Here is a 19,270-nt window from a genome sequence, read left to right on the forward strand (position 1 = left end):
TAAGCAGGTAGGACAAGTTTTAAAAAATAATTATTATACCTATATATATATAAATTATGTTAAATGTAAATTGATTAGCTCTTCCTATTAAAAGATTGTTAGATTAGAAAATTCAAGCCCAAATATATTGTTTTGAAGAGTACCATATTAAAAACAAACCATAAGGACACAGACAGGCTGCAAATAAAACTGCGGAAAAATAAATACCATTCAATTAACAGCAATCAAAATTATTGTTAATAAGGGCTAAATGTGGGAACAACTCAAAAATCCATGAACTGATGAATGGATGAGTGTGCTATATGTATACTATTGAAAATTATTTGGCTATAGAAAAGACTGAGATGATTTTACATGCTGCAATGTGGATGAACCTTGTTAGATTTAAGAAGGCAGCCACCAGCCATTCTTCACCAGAAGCTGTCACAGTCTGCTTCAACAATGCCTAGAGAGAACCCAGCAGTTCACCACCTCCCTGCAGGCTCCTCCGACTACCTCACTGCAGCATCTCTCCTGCTGCTGCCGTGACAGTCGTGTCTCCAAACTGGGAGGCTGCCATCAACTGTCGTGTCTCCAAACTGGGAGGCTGCCATCAACTGCCAGATGAGCTTGTAGCTTTGTCCTCCTGTATCCATCTGTCCATGTGTGGCTGGATCACAATGATGTGGCTTTGAGGAACTTTGCCCAACATTTTCTTCACCACTCTGAGGAGCAAGCAGAACATGCTGCAAAACTAATGAAGGCATGGACCAAGCAAGGTGGCTGGATCTTCCTGAAGGATATTGAGAAGTTACACCGTGACGACTGACAGAAGTGAGATGAATGCAGTGAAGTGAGTGCTGGCCTTGGAAAAAGTATGAATCAGTCACTACAAATGGCCACTAACAAAAATGGCCACCACTCATGTGTGACTTAGTTGAAATTCATTACCTGAATGAGCAAATGAAATCCAGCAAAGAATTTGGTGACCATGCAACCAGCTTACACAAAATGAGACCCTCTAGAAATCTGGCATGGTAGGAATATCTCTTGTTGAGGTTACCTTAACTTTTTCTTTCTTCTTTTTTAAAAATGTGTGTGTGTCTGTGTGGAGGTGTGTGTGCCTGTGTGTGGAGGTGTGTGTGTATGGAGGACAGAGGACAACCTTGGGTACAGTTCTTAAGGAACACAAGTCACCTTTTTTTTTTTTGTTAAATGAGACAGGGTCTCTCACTGGCCTGAGGTTTACCTCTCAGACTAGAATGGCTGAATGGCTGGCTAGCAAGCCCCAAGGATCCTCCCATCACTACCTATCCAGTTCTGGGATTACATACACCATGCCTAGCATTTTTATGTGGGTTATGAGGATCAAACTCAGCTCCTTTGCTTGCAAGGCAGGTACTTTACTAACTGAGCTATCTGTATCTCTGCAGGCCCTACCTTTACCTTTCCTGTTAGTGGGACCAAAACATAGGCTTCGCTTCTTTTTAAATTTTTTTCATTTTATTTTACTTGCAAGCAGAGACAAAGAGAAGAGAGGGAGAGAAGAAGAGAGGAAGGGAAGGAGGGAGTGAGGGAAAGAGAGAGAAACACACACAGAGAAAATGACCTGGAATTCATTACCTAGTCTCAGGATGGCCTTGAACTCAAAGCGATCCTCCTACCTCTGCCTCCCAAGTGCTGGGATTAAATGCATGCGCCACCACGCCAGGCTGCTTTTTTTAATCTACGTATACACTGTGAAATGATTACTACAATCAAGCAAATTATTACATCTACCACCTCATATATTTATTTTTATCTCTTTGAATATTAGTGAAGTTATGCATCATTTTCACACATCTAACTCTGCTATTTTTCAGTGAATTGTCTGTAATTGCTCTTGCCTCTTTTTTTCCTACTGAAAAGAAGGTCTTTATTGCTAAAAGTTCTTTATATCTTCAGTTTCAATCTTAGGATATTTTCCCTTGTTCCCTTGTGCCTTTTTGCTATCCTATCCAATTATCCTACATCTTTCAATACAAAAAGCCACTAATCTACTTTCAGCCTCTATAGATCTCCACATTCTGTCATTTCATGTAAAGAGAATCATATACTAAGTACTCTTTTGTGGAGATTATATATATATATAAGATTAAAGAACATAGTAGGGCTGGAGAGATGGCTCAGCAGTTAAGGCGCCTGCTAACAAACCTTAATGACCTGCATTTGATTCCCTGGTACCCATGGAAAGCCAGACACACAAAGTGGTGAATGTGTCTAGAGTAGCTAGAGGTCCTGGTATGCCTATTCTGTATCTGATTTTTTCTTTTTTTAAATTATTTGCGAGAGAGAGAGAAAGAGGCAGAGAGAAATAGAGAGAATGGGCATACCAGGGCTTCCAGCTACTGCAAATGAACTCCAGATGCATGTGCTTCCTTGTGCATCTGGCTTACATAGGTCCTGGCGAATCAAAGGGCCGTCCTTTGGCTTTTCCTCTTTCTGTCTCTCTTTCTGACTATCACTCTAAAATAAACAAAATTTAAAAAAAAAAGAAGAAGAAGAAAACAGCAGCAGGAGAGTGAGCTGATCTCTGGCAAAGGAGAACTAGATATAATAGCCTAAGCCCACCCCCCAACAGCAAGCCTCCTCCTGCAAGGCTCCACCTTCCAAATTGCCATCAGCTGGGGACCCAGCACTCAAAGCACATGAGTTTATGGGGAGACATCTTATTTCAAACCACCACACACCTTAAATATGTAATTTTTATTTGTCACATATATCTCAATGAAGCTGAAGGAGAACATTGTGCAGGAGGTAGAGATGTATCTCAGTAGTAAAATGCATGCTTTACATGAGCATAGACCTGAGTTCAACCCCAACATGAGAGGCACAGAGGGAGGGGCAGATGTACAAATACATACACACATATACATGTATACATACAAAGCATGTTAGGATACATACATTTCTGCCTATAAAGTTAGCATAGAATGTCACTGGTGGGATGGTGGTAGTAGCCTATTACCAGAGACCAATCATAAAATCCTGAAAAATACATGTGTTAGTTTCCTGGGGCTTTCGTAATAAGTACCATAACTTGGGTAGCTTAAAGGCCACAGAAATTTAATTCTTCCATAGTTTAGGAGGTAGAAGTTCACAATCAAGGCGTCAGTAGCCCTGAGTGACTGCTAAAGAGTCTGGAAAAACATCTTTACTTCCTCCTGGACAATGGTATCCTTCAATCCTCCCCATTCCTTGGTGTGCAGCTGCACCGTCCACATTTTATTTCTCCTTCACATGACCCTCTTTTGTCTATTCCTCTTGTTTCTTCCTCTTCTTGCTCTTATAATGACAAAGTCATTGGGTATAAGGCCTACCTGAAGCCAGTATATCCTAAAGAAGAATATTATGTAGAGTTTGAAAGACATAGCTGTAAATTATTATGCAAAACTGTAAGGTACCTGAAATAACTGTCTAATAATAGAGTGTTATTATTATACTATTTGTATATATATTATTATGTATATTACTACTAAATAATAGATATAAGTTTACATGATGAAATATTATTATGTTCCATTTATTGGTAATTTTTTGGCTATAAAAAGATGTTTACCATATGTTATTCGCAAAAAGTAGGTTATAAAACAGTATGACTTCATATTTAGGAAAATAAATATATACTTGTATTTTTGTGTATTTATACACGCACCACTAATTTTCTTCTACCTCTTATGTAATTCCTTCCATTTTATGTGGTTTTCATTTTACCATTTTCTTTTAGCTGTCAGTAAATAACAAGGGTGCGCTTTTAGTTGAAAAATACAAAAGGATATGAGATTTGACTTCGAGTGTTCACATAAATTTAAATGTTTATATGGAAAGGGACAGCTTACAAAGAAGAGGTGAATGACAAGATACAAAACACCAACCACTATTGTGTGTTCTTACCACATATAGTTTCTAAAATAGTCTACAGTAAAATGGCTTATGTTTGCAATGAGAGAAAAACCCAGAAACATTTAAACAAATGAAAAACTCAGCAACAGAGTAGGAAATGCACTGGGAGGATCACTGTAGCCAAGGTAACACCTCCTATTTACAAGAGCACAGTCCAGGGCTAGGGAGATGGCCTGCAACCTGGGTTCAATTCCTTAGTACCCACACAAAGCCAAACGCACAACATGGTGCATGCATCTGGAGTTTGTTTCTAGTGGCAAGAAGCCCTGAGGGTGCACATAATTCACTTATTCATTCCCTGCCTTCCCATCTCCCCTCTCTCCCAAATAAATAACATGAAATTTTATTCAGAAGAGGAGCAGTCTGTTGTGTTCCTATGCCCACTCCACCCATTTCAACTCAAGCCCCCTTAGTAACCAAGGGATAGAAAGATCTCCTTCCTCCACTGTCTCCATTTCGAGGATTATCAAAATTTTCACTAGCATATCCAGGTGAATTTGGCACATAACAGACATTTAAGAAGCTGTCTGGTATAAATTACACTTGAACTTGAGATCATATATGCATCTAGGTGAAAATTATCAGGTACTTAAAAATATTTAACATCCTAAATGAAATAATAACAGAAATCTTGGTGATAGATGCCCTAGAGCTTTAAATTTTTTTTTTTTGGAGAGGGGATATGACCTTTATTGAACTTATCTACCAGAGTGGAAATAATGTCTGTACAAAACCAAATGTTTGTTACTATAACTTCTGCATCACAGTTAAAATCCAAACAGTTTTTTTAAAAGAGTCAACTCAATCAAAACCCACTACTTCAGAATCAATAGCTTCTTTGAAGCTATAGTAACACTTAAATATGGTTAAGACTCAAATGCAGAAATTTGGTTGGATGAAAAGGTAACTTAAGTTTCCAACTTGCTCAAATAGAATTACAAAAAGGCAAACTTGTGTTTTTCACAGAGATACAGTCCACTGGGATCACTAACACTGGACGGCTGTATTTAGATATTTAATAGTATTTCGAGTCCTGCAATCATGAGGGATCCAGGCATCCTTAAGACAGTCTTCTGTTGTCCTTTCTTCCCAGTGAGGGGTTTGTGGACGTGTGGAAGGACACCACCACCAGCAACTGTAGCCTTGATCATCTCCACGAATAGCAAGTTGCAAGTGACGTGGGGTGATACCTTTACCTTCAAGTCTTTAGAGGCATTTCCTGCCAATTCAATACCTCTGTGGTGAGGTACTCCGGGATGGCAGTGTGGTACACAGCAGCAGTCGCGCCAACACGTCCATGGCTGGTTGTCCTAGATTTCAGGTGTCGATGGATATGGCCCACACGGAACTGCAAGCCGGCTCGCTGCGAGCAGAAACTGCCTTTGTCTTGGCCTGTCCGGAGTCCTTCCCAGCCTTTCCACCATCCATTCCCAAGCGTGCTGAATCTCACACAGCAGGGCAGGGAAGAGGCTCAGTTAGTCACATGGTGAGATTCCCAACACCTACTCCTTCTTTGCACCAAGATCCAAACTGCCTTAAACATTGTTTTTACATGTCTCTGTCTTCTAACTTATTCCCCCCTCTCCACAATCACATATCTCATCCTGTAAGGCTGTGTTGGTCTGCTTCAGCAACTTTAATATGTGTATAGATAATGAGTCTGTCGGTGAAGTGGGTCTAATCTAATTAATGTTCATATGCTGAGATCATAAAAATGGCATGTGTTACATAACATTTGTAGTACACAACATATTAAATCAAGACAGATAAAATAAGGGGGGACTTGTTACTATTAACAAACAAGTAACCTTTTGGTCATCAGGTTCTTTGCAAAGTAAGGGATACAGATGTAAATATGTATTTTTCAAGTATTACTGATAGACAAATCTTGGTCTTTGCATTTGTAGCTACTGAGATGTCAAAGCAGGGAGAACTTTACACATGAGGAGCAGCTGTATGTGGTTAATCACATCTCTAATCCCAGCACTCAGGAAGCTGAGGGCAGGGCAGATCCTGAGTTCCAGGGACAGTTTCTCAAAAAAAAAAAAAAAAAAAAAGGAAGGAAGGAAGAAGGAGGGAGGGGAAAACAAACAAACAAAACACCTACACATCACATCCAAAATTGGAAAGAAAAAGAACTTCATAGAAAAGAGTTGAGGGACTTTATTACAAACTTCGTTAAGGCAAAAATATACTTTTGGGGCTCTCCATTTTTCTTTCTCCATTCTTAGCTGGTAGAAAGCATATACTTGTACAAATCATTACAGGTAATACTACTCAAAAGTATCTGAAGAGCGGCTGGTGTGGGATCTCTAGATAAAACATGATCACTGTCTGAATGCAGTTTTGCTTCTCATTCCCGTACATGTGCATGGATGCTTGCAAATGAATTTGTTGTTTCTTTGTGATGAAGCTTGAATGTTTTTCATTAGAGGACCAACTAATACATCTGATACAGCTATTGAGTCTGAAGGTGTACGTATAAGAGAACCAAGGGCTGCAGAGATGGCTCAGTGGTTAAGGCACTTGCCTGCAAAACATAAGGACTCAAGTTTGATTCCCTAGTACCCATGTAAAGCCAGATGCACAAGGTGGCACATGCGTCTGGAGTTTGTTTGCAATGGCTAAAGGTCCTGGCACACCCATTCTCTCTCTCACTCTCTTTCTTTCTCTCTGACACTCTCTCTTTCTCAAACAAATAAAATAAAGTGTTAATAAAAAGAGCACCAAGATGTATTGTCAGCTGAAAGAACAGAGAGCAGGCACAGAAGAGGGCGCTCACATTCATGTTAAATAGACTGCAGAAAACGTCTAGGAGAGCTCTTCCTGTCAGTGGCCTCAGGTGCCCTGTGGACCCTGTTTACTTCTGTCTGTCTTGACCCAGAAAACCCCACAGGATCATGCAAGCTCACATCTTTATGTTCACTGTAAAAACACCACTGAGGGGCTGGAGAGATGGCTAGTGATTAAGTGCAAAGCCTAAGGACCCAGATTCAATCCCCCAGTACCCATATAAGCCAGTTGCACAAGGTGGCACATATATCTAGAGTTAATTTGTAGTGGCTGGAGGCCCAAGCACATCCATATTCTCCCTCTTTTTCTCTCTCTCTTTCAAATATGTAAATAAAATAAGAAATTCTTTTTGTTGTTTGTTTTTCGAGGTAGGACCTCACTCTAGCTCAGGCTGACCTGGAATTCACTATGTCGTCTCAAGGTGGCCTTGAACTGATGGCGATCCTCCTATCACTGCCTCCCAAGTACTGGGATTAAAGGTGTGTGCCACCACGCCTGGCTCCAAAATAAATTTTTTTTTTTAAAAGAACACCATTCAAACTGCCCAGGACATCAACGGTATGCATATCTGAAAAGCCCCCAAGTATCTGAGCAATGTCATGTTAAAGAAGTGGTGTGTGCCGTTTTGGGGGTATAATAGTGGAATTGACAGATGTGCCCAGACCAACCAAACAGTGAACCTGGTCATGACCAGTGACCCAAAAAGAGCACCATGTGTGTGTGTTTTTTAACTTTTTTTTTTTTTTTTTAATTTTGGGGAGTTTGTTCTTTGCTTACATGTGCTCAGAAATGCAGAGTGATTCTGAAAATAAGGATGGAGCTGTAGATTCTCTGGCTGTTGAACATCTACAGGAAAACAAAGCATCCAGAGTGCCCTGCCTTATCACAGAGCTCATGCTGGATGAACACATGCCCTGGACACTGTCTCTCCACCCCCGACTCCAGCCACTTGGACACACGACTCTCACTGAAAGCACACAAATTGTTCTTAGGGCATAAAAAGAGGCTTGCATAGATGAAAAAGATATCCCAAAAGAAACTGAAGACACAAAACTTATGACATGAAAATAAATTCAACATAAAATAAATACAAAGAAAAATAAAGAAAAAAGGAAAAATTCTAAAAGAACCACAAGTAGTGGGGAGTGGTGGCACATGCCTTTAATCCTAGTACTTGGGAGGTAGCGGTAGGAGGATTGCCATGAGTTCAAGACCATCCTGAGACAACAAAGTGAACTCCAGGTCAGTCTGGGCTAGTGTGAGATCCTACCTTGAAAACCTAAAAATATTTAAAAAAATAAAATAAAATAAAAAATAACAAAAGAACCACAAGTAACTGCTAAGCTTGATTGCCTAGGAATGAGGCTGGGGCAGGGGTGACATTTCCTCTTGTAACCATCCCCATTGTTCACCTTTTTACCTTATGTATGTATCAGGAGTTCTCATATTAATTTGTAAGAGTAGCAGGTGACTTCAGAGAAATTATTGTCCTTTGCTTCATTTACCTCATTTGTCCTATGAGGCTTAGAAAGCTACCTCTCGTTTTGGATGATGAGGGTGAGGTGAATTAATATGTGGAAAGCACCTAGCATGTACCTCACACTTAAGCCTGTGATGAATGTTCAATGTTGGTCTTAGGAGCCTAGTTTTGTCTGTGTGTGTGTGCTCGCATGTGTGAATGTAGGCATGTGTGTGTCATAGTGCACATGCAGAGGTCAGAGGACAACTCTAGAACCAGTCCTCACCTCGCCACCTCATTTGAGCAGGAGTGTCTCCTTGTCTGTCTGCCTGCCTGCCTATCTATCTATCTATCTATCTATCTATCTATCTATCTATCTGTCTACCTACTTACCTACTTACCTACCTACCTATCTATCTCATTCAGCTGCTGCTGTTGGCTGCGCTTGCTTCCGCTTTGGAGCAATTCTTCTGTCTCTGCCTCCTATGTCACAGTCAGCTGGGATGACCGAAGCCATGGCTTTCTGCTGCCTATGTGGGATCTGTTGAGGATTGAACTTCAGTACTCAGGCTTGAGTGGCAAATGCTTTTTTTTGTTGTTGTTTTAAATATTTTTATTTATTTGCAAGGAGAGCGAGAGAGAATGCTAGAACTTCAAGCTGCTTCAAATGAACTCTGGACGCATGCGCCACTTTGTGCATCTGGCTTTATGTGGGTACAGGGGAATAGAACTTGGGTCATTAGGCTTTGCAGGCAAATGCCTTAGCTTCTGAGCCAGCTCTCCAGCCCACAAGTGCTTTCTCTAAGCACTGAGTCATCTCCCTAGCCCATGAATATAGCTTAGAGTCAATTAGTGAATAGTTTTATTTGGGGCCTCTATTTCTAGGGCATCTTTGCCCCATGCTGTTTGCTACCTTGTGGTGGCTGGATTTTCCTGCTCTAGGCTTTTGTCTAGTGTTTACCTCCGTGTCTCTAAATGCTACATTCCCTGAGGTAGACGTTTTCATACTATTGAGACAGCTTTGATGTAAGGATTTACCTTTGGTAGACTATCTCATTCCACCTCACTTTTCTTCCCTTCATTCTTTTTAAAATGAAGATTTATTATTTTCCGGGTGGGGGAAACAGAAAGAAAATGAGTAAGTGCCAAGGCCTCTTGCCACTGCAAACAAACTGCAGATTCAGGCACCACTTTGTGTATTTGCCTTTATGTTGATACTGGGGAATCAAACCCTGCCCATCCAGCTTGCATGTAAACACTTTTTTTAGTCTCTGAGCCATATCTCCAGCCCATCCCTTCATTCTTTAAATATGATTCTGTCATAGTTTCTGGTTAAATCAGCATTGAATGGTTAACAGTGTAAAGTTGATCTCCTGTTACTATTAGTTACTTTCTAAATTTTCACACTCAACTTTGTTCCTTTTTCTTCTTAATATGATTATTTAAAATATTTTATTTATTTATTGGAGAGAGAGAGAGAGAGAGAGAGAGAGAGAATGGAAGTGCCAGGTCCTCCAGCAGCAAACTCCAGATGCATGTGTCACCTTGTGCATCTGGCTTACAAGGGCACTGAGTAATTGAACCTGGGTCCTCAGGCTTCACAGACAAGTGTTTTAACCACTAAACTATCTTTGCAGTCCCAACTTTTCTTTTAAAAAAATATTTATTTATTTATTTATTTGAGAGAGAAAGTAAATATGGGACTGCCAGGGCCTCTAATCACTGCAAACAAATTCCAAGTACATGCACCACTTTGTGCATATGGCTTTACGTGGGTATTGGGGGATTGAACTTGGATCATCAGGCTTTGCAAACAAGTGCCTTTAACCATGAACAATCTCCCCAGCCCCTCTTTCTAACTTTTCTATTGACAATTTCCATACCTGTATATAGTGTATTTTGATCATAATCTCTTTTCTTTACCATCTCTTGCCCTCTTCCCCCATCCCATTCTACTGAATCCCTTCTTCCCAAGTAGTCCCTCGTGTACTTCATTATCTTGTTTCTTTTGTTTTTCCCCACCTCTGCCATCTGTAATGGAGGTAGGTTGGTTCAATATCATGCAGCATGTCTTGTCCGGGTAATGGCAGTTGCTGTGAGGTCAGTAGAGCAACAGCCACACCCTGTCCAGAAGACAATGTTCCACAGTACTCCTCTCCCTTCATGTGGCTCTTTTTTGAATTTGAAGCCAGATCTGCATACGGGAGAGACCATGCAGTATTTGTGCTTCTGTGTATTAATTGCCTCAGTATATTTTTCCAAATCCATTCATTTTCCTGTAAATCTCATAATCTCATGTTTCTTTATAGATAAATACAACTCCATTGTGTATGGTACTATGTCTTCATAACAAGGAATCTTTATTTCCACTTTTTTCCTCTCTTTCTTAATTTTCTGAGATACTCTTTCTGGACCCTTCATCCTAGTACCCAAATTGGCCTTAGGTGCTAAGTGCTGGGATTAAAGGCATGCACCACCATGCCCAGCTTGGTGTCCTCTTTCTTGACTTTATTCATTCCTTTTTTTCAGTTTATTCCTTTCTGTTGTTGTTGGAGTGTATACTTATGAAAGAGCCTTCTGAGAAAGGGCGAAAGGGCACATGGGAAGTCAAAATTTTAGATCATATCTGTTAATGTTCTGTTTTCAAAGAATCAACCTGAAACTAGGTTAATCAGAACATGATTTGTTAGCCAGTGCATATAAACCACTGTAGGCATATCTTCTGCCATCATGACTTTCAGCAGAAATATAATGAGGTGTTCTGCCCAAAGTTGTGCTCATTGAGTCCAGATCTTTTCATCCATTGAAGCTGGACATAAGCTTCATGTAGACCTTATGGAATATGTATCCAGTATGAGGAAAACATGTTTAGATCAACAACTGCATATTAAGATGAGTTGGGGAAGATAGTTGTACAAAGAGAAGGTGCACTGGGAATACGATCCACTTGCATTTGAAACTTACCTGAATGCAAGGCCAGCTTTAATTCTGTGAATCCCAACTTTAAGTCTTAGTAAGTCAAATGTATACAAGTATACAGTGGATAACATATCTATATGGTCCATTTTTAGGCATTCAAATCATACTGGAACCTAGTAACCAGTAGTTTATCAAAGGGACAATAGTCATTTTCCAAGGAAAGCATGGGTTTGTTTTCTGCTATCAGGGATTAGTGTGGGCTCCGTCTCTTAGGCACTGTGGAGGCTCTGGGCCGTACAAGTGAATTTAGGCTGCCTTCTTCTCTAGAGTCTGGAGCGGGGTTACTTGGCAAGTGGGTCACAGTAGCAGTCCAAAATGTCGACAGATATTTGATCCAGGTTGGAGTCCTGCAAGCTTAGTGCATTCTTCTTGGTTTCAAAGAATGAAAGATATAGTGATTAGCTTCCCATTCTGGAGCAATATCTAGGCGCTGGACCAGTAGACCAAATGCTTCACTGATGTGACAGGTTCCTCAATTTCTACCCTCTTGACACTTCAGTACTTTAAGAAATCTAGGACACTTTGTGCTGTAGGCCTAAGCAGCGACATGTCAGCCTCGCACAGACAATGCAATGTTCTGTGGGGTCGTGAGGAGTCAAGGTCCCTGCGCACTGAAGCATAACGGCGCTGAGGTGGCTCAGGTAAGACTGTGAAGTCTGCTCCATCACAGGCTGTCCCAGTGCACTGTCCACAGGATGGAGAACCGAGGGTTGGCCAGATAAACAGACATACAGTAATATTATTTGCTATCATAGACTGTCTCTCAAACAGTAGATGAAAAGCACTGAAGAATTTTATTTGCCTTCTTCGAGAACCAAGCAGACAGGCTCCTGAGGGATGAGCCTGGAATATCTACTACCACAACTTCCCGAGGGGGGCAGAATTAGTTTACTCATTTACTATTTCGTGGAGGAGGGTTGTCTGTCAGAGTCATCCATTATAATACCCTTTACTGCATGGGTGAGAAGGTCAGCGTATCAGTACAGGTACTAGTTGTGACCATTCCTTCTAGCACATACACTTTCCAACACAGGGAAGTTCATAGGCTCCACGGACCTATCATGACACCAAGTCAGACTATACTTCATTTTCCTCTGACTCCATAAGCTTCCCTTGGGATATGGTCATACTTAGAGCAGTTGGGATTGAAGTTAGCACGGAGCCAGTGTCCTGTGATACTCTTAAGTGCCTGCTCTTTCCCCACTCACAGTTACCCTGGTAAATGTCTGCATGTTTCATTGGGAAGATCAGATATTCAGTCATTGCTACTTGGGGTTCTGCTATAGGCTAAACACAGCCTTCCATTCAGCAAGGAGTTTCATCCTAGAATTACACGCAGAGGCCTGTCTTATATCACAGTGATTCATAAGGTCCCCTTTAACCAAAACTCCAGGCGTGTGAATCAAAGAAAACCTTAGAAGGCTGTCTACCTTTCTTATTCCCGGGATACCCATCCTATAATCCGTTATCTGTCAAACATCCCTTTGGATCAAATTGGTTTGTTATGTTGTCAAGTTCTATGAGTCAGGAAACCAGGCCAAGCACAAGTTTATTTCTGATCCATGATATCTGAGGTCTCAGTGGGAAGATTCAAAGGTTAGAGGCTGGAGCTCTCTGCAGTCTCACTTCCTCATCTGTCAGGCAGGTAGGGGCAGCTGGATGCTAGCTCTGGACTGCTGTTCCTCTCCACACAGGCCTCTCCATGTGATCCCTTTGAATAGGTTAATTGGGGTTTCCAGGCAAAATAGTGTTTCATTACCAAGGATAAGTGTTCCTAAGAGATGAAAATAGAAGCTTTATCACTTTTTCTGATGTAGCTTTAAAAGTCACACTGCATCATTTCTGCTGCAATCACAGTCTCGTTGATGTTGTAGGAAATAGGAGATAGACCCCCCCACCCTTCCCAACACACACACACACACACACACGCACGCACACACACATACACACACACGCATGTGCGCACACACCTTTTAGTCAGGGAATGCCAACTTGACATTGTAAGAACATATGAGATGGAATTCAATGGAAAAAATATTTTCTGCCACAAATATAGCACCTAGTGTTCTTCTCTACCATCACTATGTCTAGAAACTTGCCAAAGAGGGGACTTGTTGGTTTCCTCATGCAGTTAAGAAAGTTTTATTTCATTGCACTGTTCAATATGGTCATAAGAGTATTGGCCATCTCCTTGAGCATTTTATTTATTTTATTTTAGTGCTAGGGATTGAACCCAGAACCTTATGCATGTGGTGCACACACTCTTCCACTGAGTTACTCCCAGACCTTCCTTAGGAATTTAAACTTATGACTGTGAGCTACCAAACAATTGTTACATGTCCCATGAGGCTTATTATTAATAATAACAATTGAATGCCATCCAGATTAAAAATTCTTGTTTTTGTCTGACTACTGTTTAGATTCAGCCTCTATTTTTGGCAAAGACAGAGTTTTTTATTTTCTAATTCTAAAGCCAAATGAAGTATTTTCTCTTGAAGATGGACTGTTGTTCCAAAATTTCTGAATTTTAATAATATCATCAGTCTCAGCAGCCTGCTTGAATCCAAAAGTTAAGTGGATATTATTCCAGATTTAAAAAAAAAAAAAAAAACATAGCTATAGTCAGAGCATACTTGGTGGGTGAGTGGAAATTCCTTCTGGAAAGGAGAGAGCAGCTCTTTATGGCAGCATTTAAGGGGAGAGAGGAGCAGCTCTTCAGTAAATAGCAGGTCAAACTATTTGGGCATTTTGCAATGCCATCTCCTATGCTCCTCCTTAACAATATTAGGTGATTTAGCCTTTCTGTGATATGCTTATACGGTCTTTGAACACTACATTTCTTCTTGGAATGTCACCTCCCCAACCCAGTTTCTGACAAGCAAATTCCTGTCTAGCCTTAATGACACAACCTGCTGTGAAGCTCTCTCATTCCTGCCATGACATAAATATTCCCATCGTCTTTTGTAACTACAAACCCATTGGGACTCTGCTGAGAATATTACTACACTGTGTGGTCCTGCGGAAGAAGGGAGTGAGCAAGAGCTCATCTTTGTATACTCCCCAGTACTCAGCAATAAGAAATATTTGTTGTGTAAATCATCAATTCTGAAATTCTGTCATTCGGGGCAGAACCGTTAAAGGTGCAGATTCTTAGCTTTCATGAATCAGCCTGATAGGAGGGGCGAGTCTGTTTGACAAGCAAACTAAGTGTTCTATAGAACTTAGGTTCTATCACCCAAGAGTTCAATTTAACTTCTGTTCTTAGTTTGCCTTGCTTTGCACACTTTTTAAACCATTTATATGACCTTTAAATCCTTCCATAGGACAATTTTTATGTAGCTTTCAGGTATAGATACACATCCTGGAACCACTTGTCCTACAATTTAATTTTTAAGCTGATGTATAATTTCATTTGTGTTTCTTCAATTAACCTACATTCATCAGGACTGGGTATGCACTTGTGTGCCTGAGCGCAGTGTTTGAAGTATTGTGGAGTGTACAGTTTTGCTTTTTATTCCCCAGAGAGTTTCTGATTATGTATTGATGCCATCAAGAATATAACTAAGGGTTGGAGAGATGGCTTAGCGGTTAAGCGCTTGCCTGTGAAGCCTAAGGACCCCGGTTCGAGGCTCGGTTCCCCAGGTCCCACGTTAGCCAGATGCACAAGGGGGCACACGCGTCTGGAGTTCGTTTGCAGAGGCTGGAAGCCCTGGCGCGCCCATTCTCTCTCTCCCTCTATCTGTCTTTCTCTCTGTGTCTGTCGCTCTCAAATAAATAAATAAAAAATTAAAAAAAAAAAAGAATATAACTAAGCTACAAATCATAGTGGAAATAGGATTTCAAAAAATGAAGAATTATGATTTACAACATAACTAAATCTGTATTCCAGTATATAATATGTTAATAATTCTTTTTCTAATTTATTTATTTATTTATTAGTTTATTTATTTGCAATCAGAGAGGAATAAAGAGAAAAGATAGAGCAAATGGATGTTTCAGGGCCTCTAGCCACTGTAAACATACTTCAGATACAGGCACCACTTAGTGCATCTGATTTTAAGTGGGTACTGGGGAATTAAACCTGGGTTGTTAGGCTTTGTAAGCAAGTGTCTTAACTGCTGAGACAGCTCTCCAGCCCCTCTATCCAAATTTATTGGGAAAGGGTTTAGTTAGTAAAACCATTCTAGTGTTGTCTTTCAAACCTGTCCTCCCTACCCAAGTGACATTATAAAAAGAGAACTTCATGGGGAAATTTTCCTTCTTTTTCTGAGATAATGCCTCACATCAAATTCAGTTCCAGGCTTGGGGCATGGTTCAGTGCATAAAGCACGTGCCATGTAAGCATGGGGACCAGAGTTCAGATCCCCAGCACCCACCTAAGACGTCAGGTGGGCGTGACAGCCTCCCCGTAGTCCCAGTGCTTGTTGGAGGAGACAGAAGCTCCAAGGCAAGCTGGCCAGTTACACTAGCCAGCTGTTGAGTCCTGGGTTCCAGAGAGGCCCTACCTCAGTCAATAAGGTGGAGAGTAATGGAGGAGGACACCCAGCATCCACCTCTAACCTTCACACACACATGCCCATGTGCACAAGCACCTTCACACATGTGTGCTTACATACATGCAAACATGTACACACATGGTACACACATACACACAATACTATATACACAAGTGCAAAAACATTACTTCTCAATATTCAGTTAGATAGATCATGTGCTTTATGTCATACACACACACACACACACACACACACATTTGTTTGTTTTTGTTTTTTGAGATAGGGTCTCACTCTAGCCCAAGCAATTAACTATGTAGTCTCAGGGTGGCCTTGAACCTATGACAGTCTTCCTACCTTTGCCTCGCAAGTGCTGGGATTAAAGGTATGCACCACCATGCTCAGCTCTTATGTCGTATTTTTTTGATGGCTCAAGTAAGGAAGAAAGTGAATTCTGCCTACTCTGCCCACATGATTGTAAAGCATTCCTCAAGACACCATGACAAAGAGCTTACCCAATAAAAGATTCTATTAAAATATAAATCTACCGTGGCAGGTTAAAAAAGAATGCTGTTATAAATCTTGATAAACCCAAAAATAGGACAGTGGAAAAATAAGAAATAAGTACGTAATCAAAAATTCCATGTCAAGTATGATAATGTCTTTTATTACGACACTCGCTGGAAGCCTTTGCGTTAAACTTATAATAGCTCACTCAAGTCCGTCAACTTTTCTTATTTTTAAAAAATATTTAATTAAATTAATTAATTTATTTGACAGAGAAAGAGGGGGGCAGAGAGAAAGAAAATGCATGTGCTAGGGCCTCCAGCCACTGCAAACAACTCCAGACACATGCACCCTATTGTGCATCTGGCTGTTGGTCCTGGGGAATCAATCCTGGGTCCTTTGGCTTCACAGGCAAACGCCTTAACCATTAAGCCCAACTTTTCTTGATGGATATAAGTCAGAAACCGTTTTCTTAAAAAAGCCAAGCATGGTAGTATGTGTCTGTAATCCAGGCACTTGGGAAGTAAAAGCAGGCGAGTTAGGAGTTCAAGGTCATTCTCAGCCACACAGCAAGTTTGAGACCATCATGGGCTATATAAAGCAAAAAATAAAATAAAATAAAGATGAGCATTAAACAAATACATTTTATTGTATTTGTTTCTAAGTGTTTTTTTTAAGTATAATTTTTTTTTAAGGCTGTGGAGATTTTGCAGTGGTTAAGGGCACTTTCTTGCAAAGCCTGTTTGCTCAAGTTCAGTTCCCCAGCCACTCATGTAAAGCCTGATGCAAAAATGGCACAAGTTGGGCTGGAGAGATGGCTTAGCAGTTAAGGTTCTTACCTGAAAAGCCTAATGACCCAGGGTTGGTTGCCCAGTACCCATGTAAGCCAGATGCACAAGGTGGTACCTGTGTCTGGAATTTGTTTGCAGTGGCTGGATGCCCTGGTGTGCCCATTCTCTCTTTCTAGCTATACCTCTCTCACTCTCTCTGAAATAAATAAATAAATAAATAATTTTTTAAATGGCCCAAATATCTGGCATTCTGTTTTCAGTGACAAGAAACCCTGGCATCCCTATACACATGCAAATAAATAAATAACTTTAAAAAATTTAGTTATTTTTGAAGTTAGCATAAAAGTAATGGGGTTCATTATGACATTTTTTTACAAATATGTATACCTTGTTATTCATTTCCTCATTCCCATTGCCCTCCCCATCACTCTTTCACTCTACTTCCTCTTTTCCTTCTTACCCCCTCTTATGCTTTCATGTCACATGTATTCTAGTGCCCTGTTTGGTTTGTTTATTTATTTATTTATTTATTTATTTGAGGGAGGGAGAGAGAGAGAGAAGGGGGGAATGAATATGGGTATGCCAGGGCCTCTAGCCACTGCAGACGAACTCCAGACACATGTGCCACCTTGTGCAGCTGGCTTACGTGGGTACTGGGGAATCAAACCTGGGTCCTTAGGCTTCTCATCAGGCAAGTACCTTAACCTCTAAGCCACCTCTCCATCTCACTCTATCTGTTTTCATCTCCCCTGTCTAAGATCTCTTTCTTCTTTCTCATGGTCCTATTTCTACTTTTATTACCTATATACACATACATATACATGCACACACACATATAAGCTTAAATCTGGAATCTTCATATGGGAAAAAAAAAGAGTGTGGTATTTGTCTTTCTTAGACTTATTTTACTTAACAATCTCCAGTTTTAGCCATTTTCTGGAAAATGTCAAATTATTTTTCTTTGAAGCTGAATGAAATTCCATTGTTTATATGTTCCATAATTTCCTTAACCATTCATGTGCTGATCAACCTCTAGGCTGGTTCTAAGGTGAGGTGCAGCAGTAAACGCGTGGTTGTACAAGCATTTCTGTGTATGTTCACTTAGAGTGCTGGGATTAAAGGCATGCACCACCATACCTGGCATTACGTTTAGGGTTTTGAGGAACCTCCACACTGACTTCTGTAGAGGCTGCACCATTTCACATTCCTACCAGCTATGTAGAAGGATTTCTCCTTCCCCACATCCTCTCCAGAATTTGTTGCCGTTCCTTTTCTTGACGATAGCTATTCTAATGGGGTGAGATGGAATCTCAGAGTGGTTTTAAGTTGCATTTCCCTGAAGGCTAGGAGTGTTGAACACTTTTTCAAATATTTATTGGCCATTTACATTTCTTCTTTCAAGAACCATTTGGTTTATGAGCCCAATTATTGATTGGATAAGTTGGATGTTTAATGTTTTACAATTGTTTACATTCTAGATATGAATCCCCTGTCTGATATATAGTTGGAAAAGCTGTTTTCTGGTTCTGTAGGCTCGCTATTCACTTTGGTACTTATTTCTTTTATTGTTCAGAGCTTTTTATTATTTAAAAAAAATTTAAAACTTTTATTTATTATTAGAGAAAAAGAGAGAGAGATAGAATGAATAGGCACAGCAGGGCCTCTAGCCATTGCAAACGAACTCCAAATGCATGTGCCACCTTGTCCATCTGGCTTATGTGGGATCTGGAGAATCAAATCTGGGTCATTAGGCTTCACAGGCAAGCACTTAACTGCTAATCCATCTCTCCAGCCCATTCAGAACATTTAAAAATATACTATTTGTTTATTTGCACACATAGACAGAGAGAAGAGATACAGAGAGAGAGAGAGAGGAGGGGGAGAGGATGGATGAACCAGGGCCTCCAGCCACTTCCAACAAATTCTAGATGCATGTGCCACTTGGTACATCTGGTGTTATATACATACTGAGGAATCAAACGCAGGTCCTTAGGCTTTGTAGATAAGTTCCTTAACCACTAAGCCATCTCCCCAGCTCCCATTCAGAGCTTTTGAATTTCAAGAAATCCCATGTGTAATTTCCTGAGCTTATTTCCTGTATTGGAGGTCTCTTCATAATGTCATTGCTTATGACTATATCTTGAGGTGTTTCACCCATGCTTTCCTCAAGCAGGTTCAGGGTTACTCAGGGTTTCAGGTCTTATATTCAAGTCTTTGAACCATTTTGAATTGATTATTGTGTAGGGTGAGAGACATAGATCTAGTTTCATTCTACAATTGGAAATCCAATTTTCTTAGCACCATTTGTTGATAATGCTATCTTTTTT

General features: G+C 40.4%; 1 protein-coding gene and 1 pseudogene across 1 annotated transcript in view; one reads left to right on the forward strand and one right to left on the reverse strand.

The window, feature by feature from the left end:
- Kcnmb4 (potassium calcium-activated channel subfamily M regulatory beta subunit 4) overlaps nt 1-19,270 on the forward strand; it is an 86,354-nt gene that overhangs the window by 8,427 nt on the left and 58,657 nt on the right. The window lies entirely within an intron of this gene.
- Nucleotides 4,929-5,349, reverse strand: LOC105943867 (annotated as a pseudogene).

The sequence above is a fragment of the Jaculus jaculus genome, chromosome 6 (assembly GCF_020740685.1).
Source record: "Jaculus jaculus isolate mJacJac1 chromosome 6, mJacJac1.mat.Y.cur, whole genome shotgun sequence".
Classification (NCBI taxonomy): Eukaryota; Metazoa; Chordata; class Mammalia; order Rodentia; family Dipodidae; genus Jaculus; species Jaculus jaculus.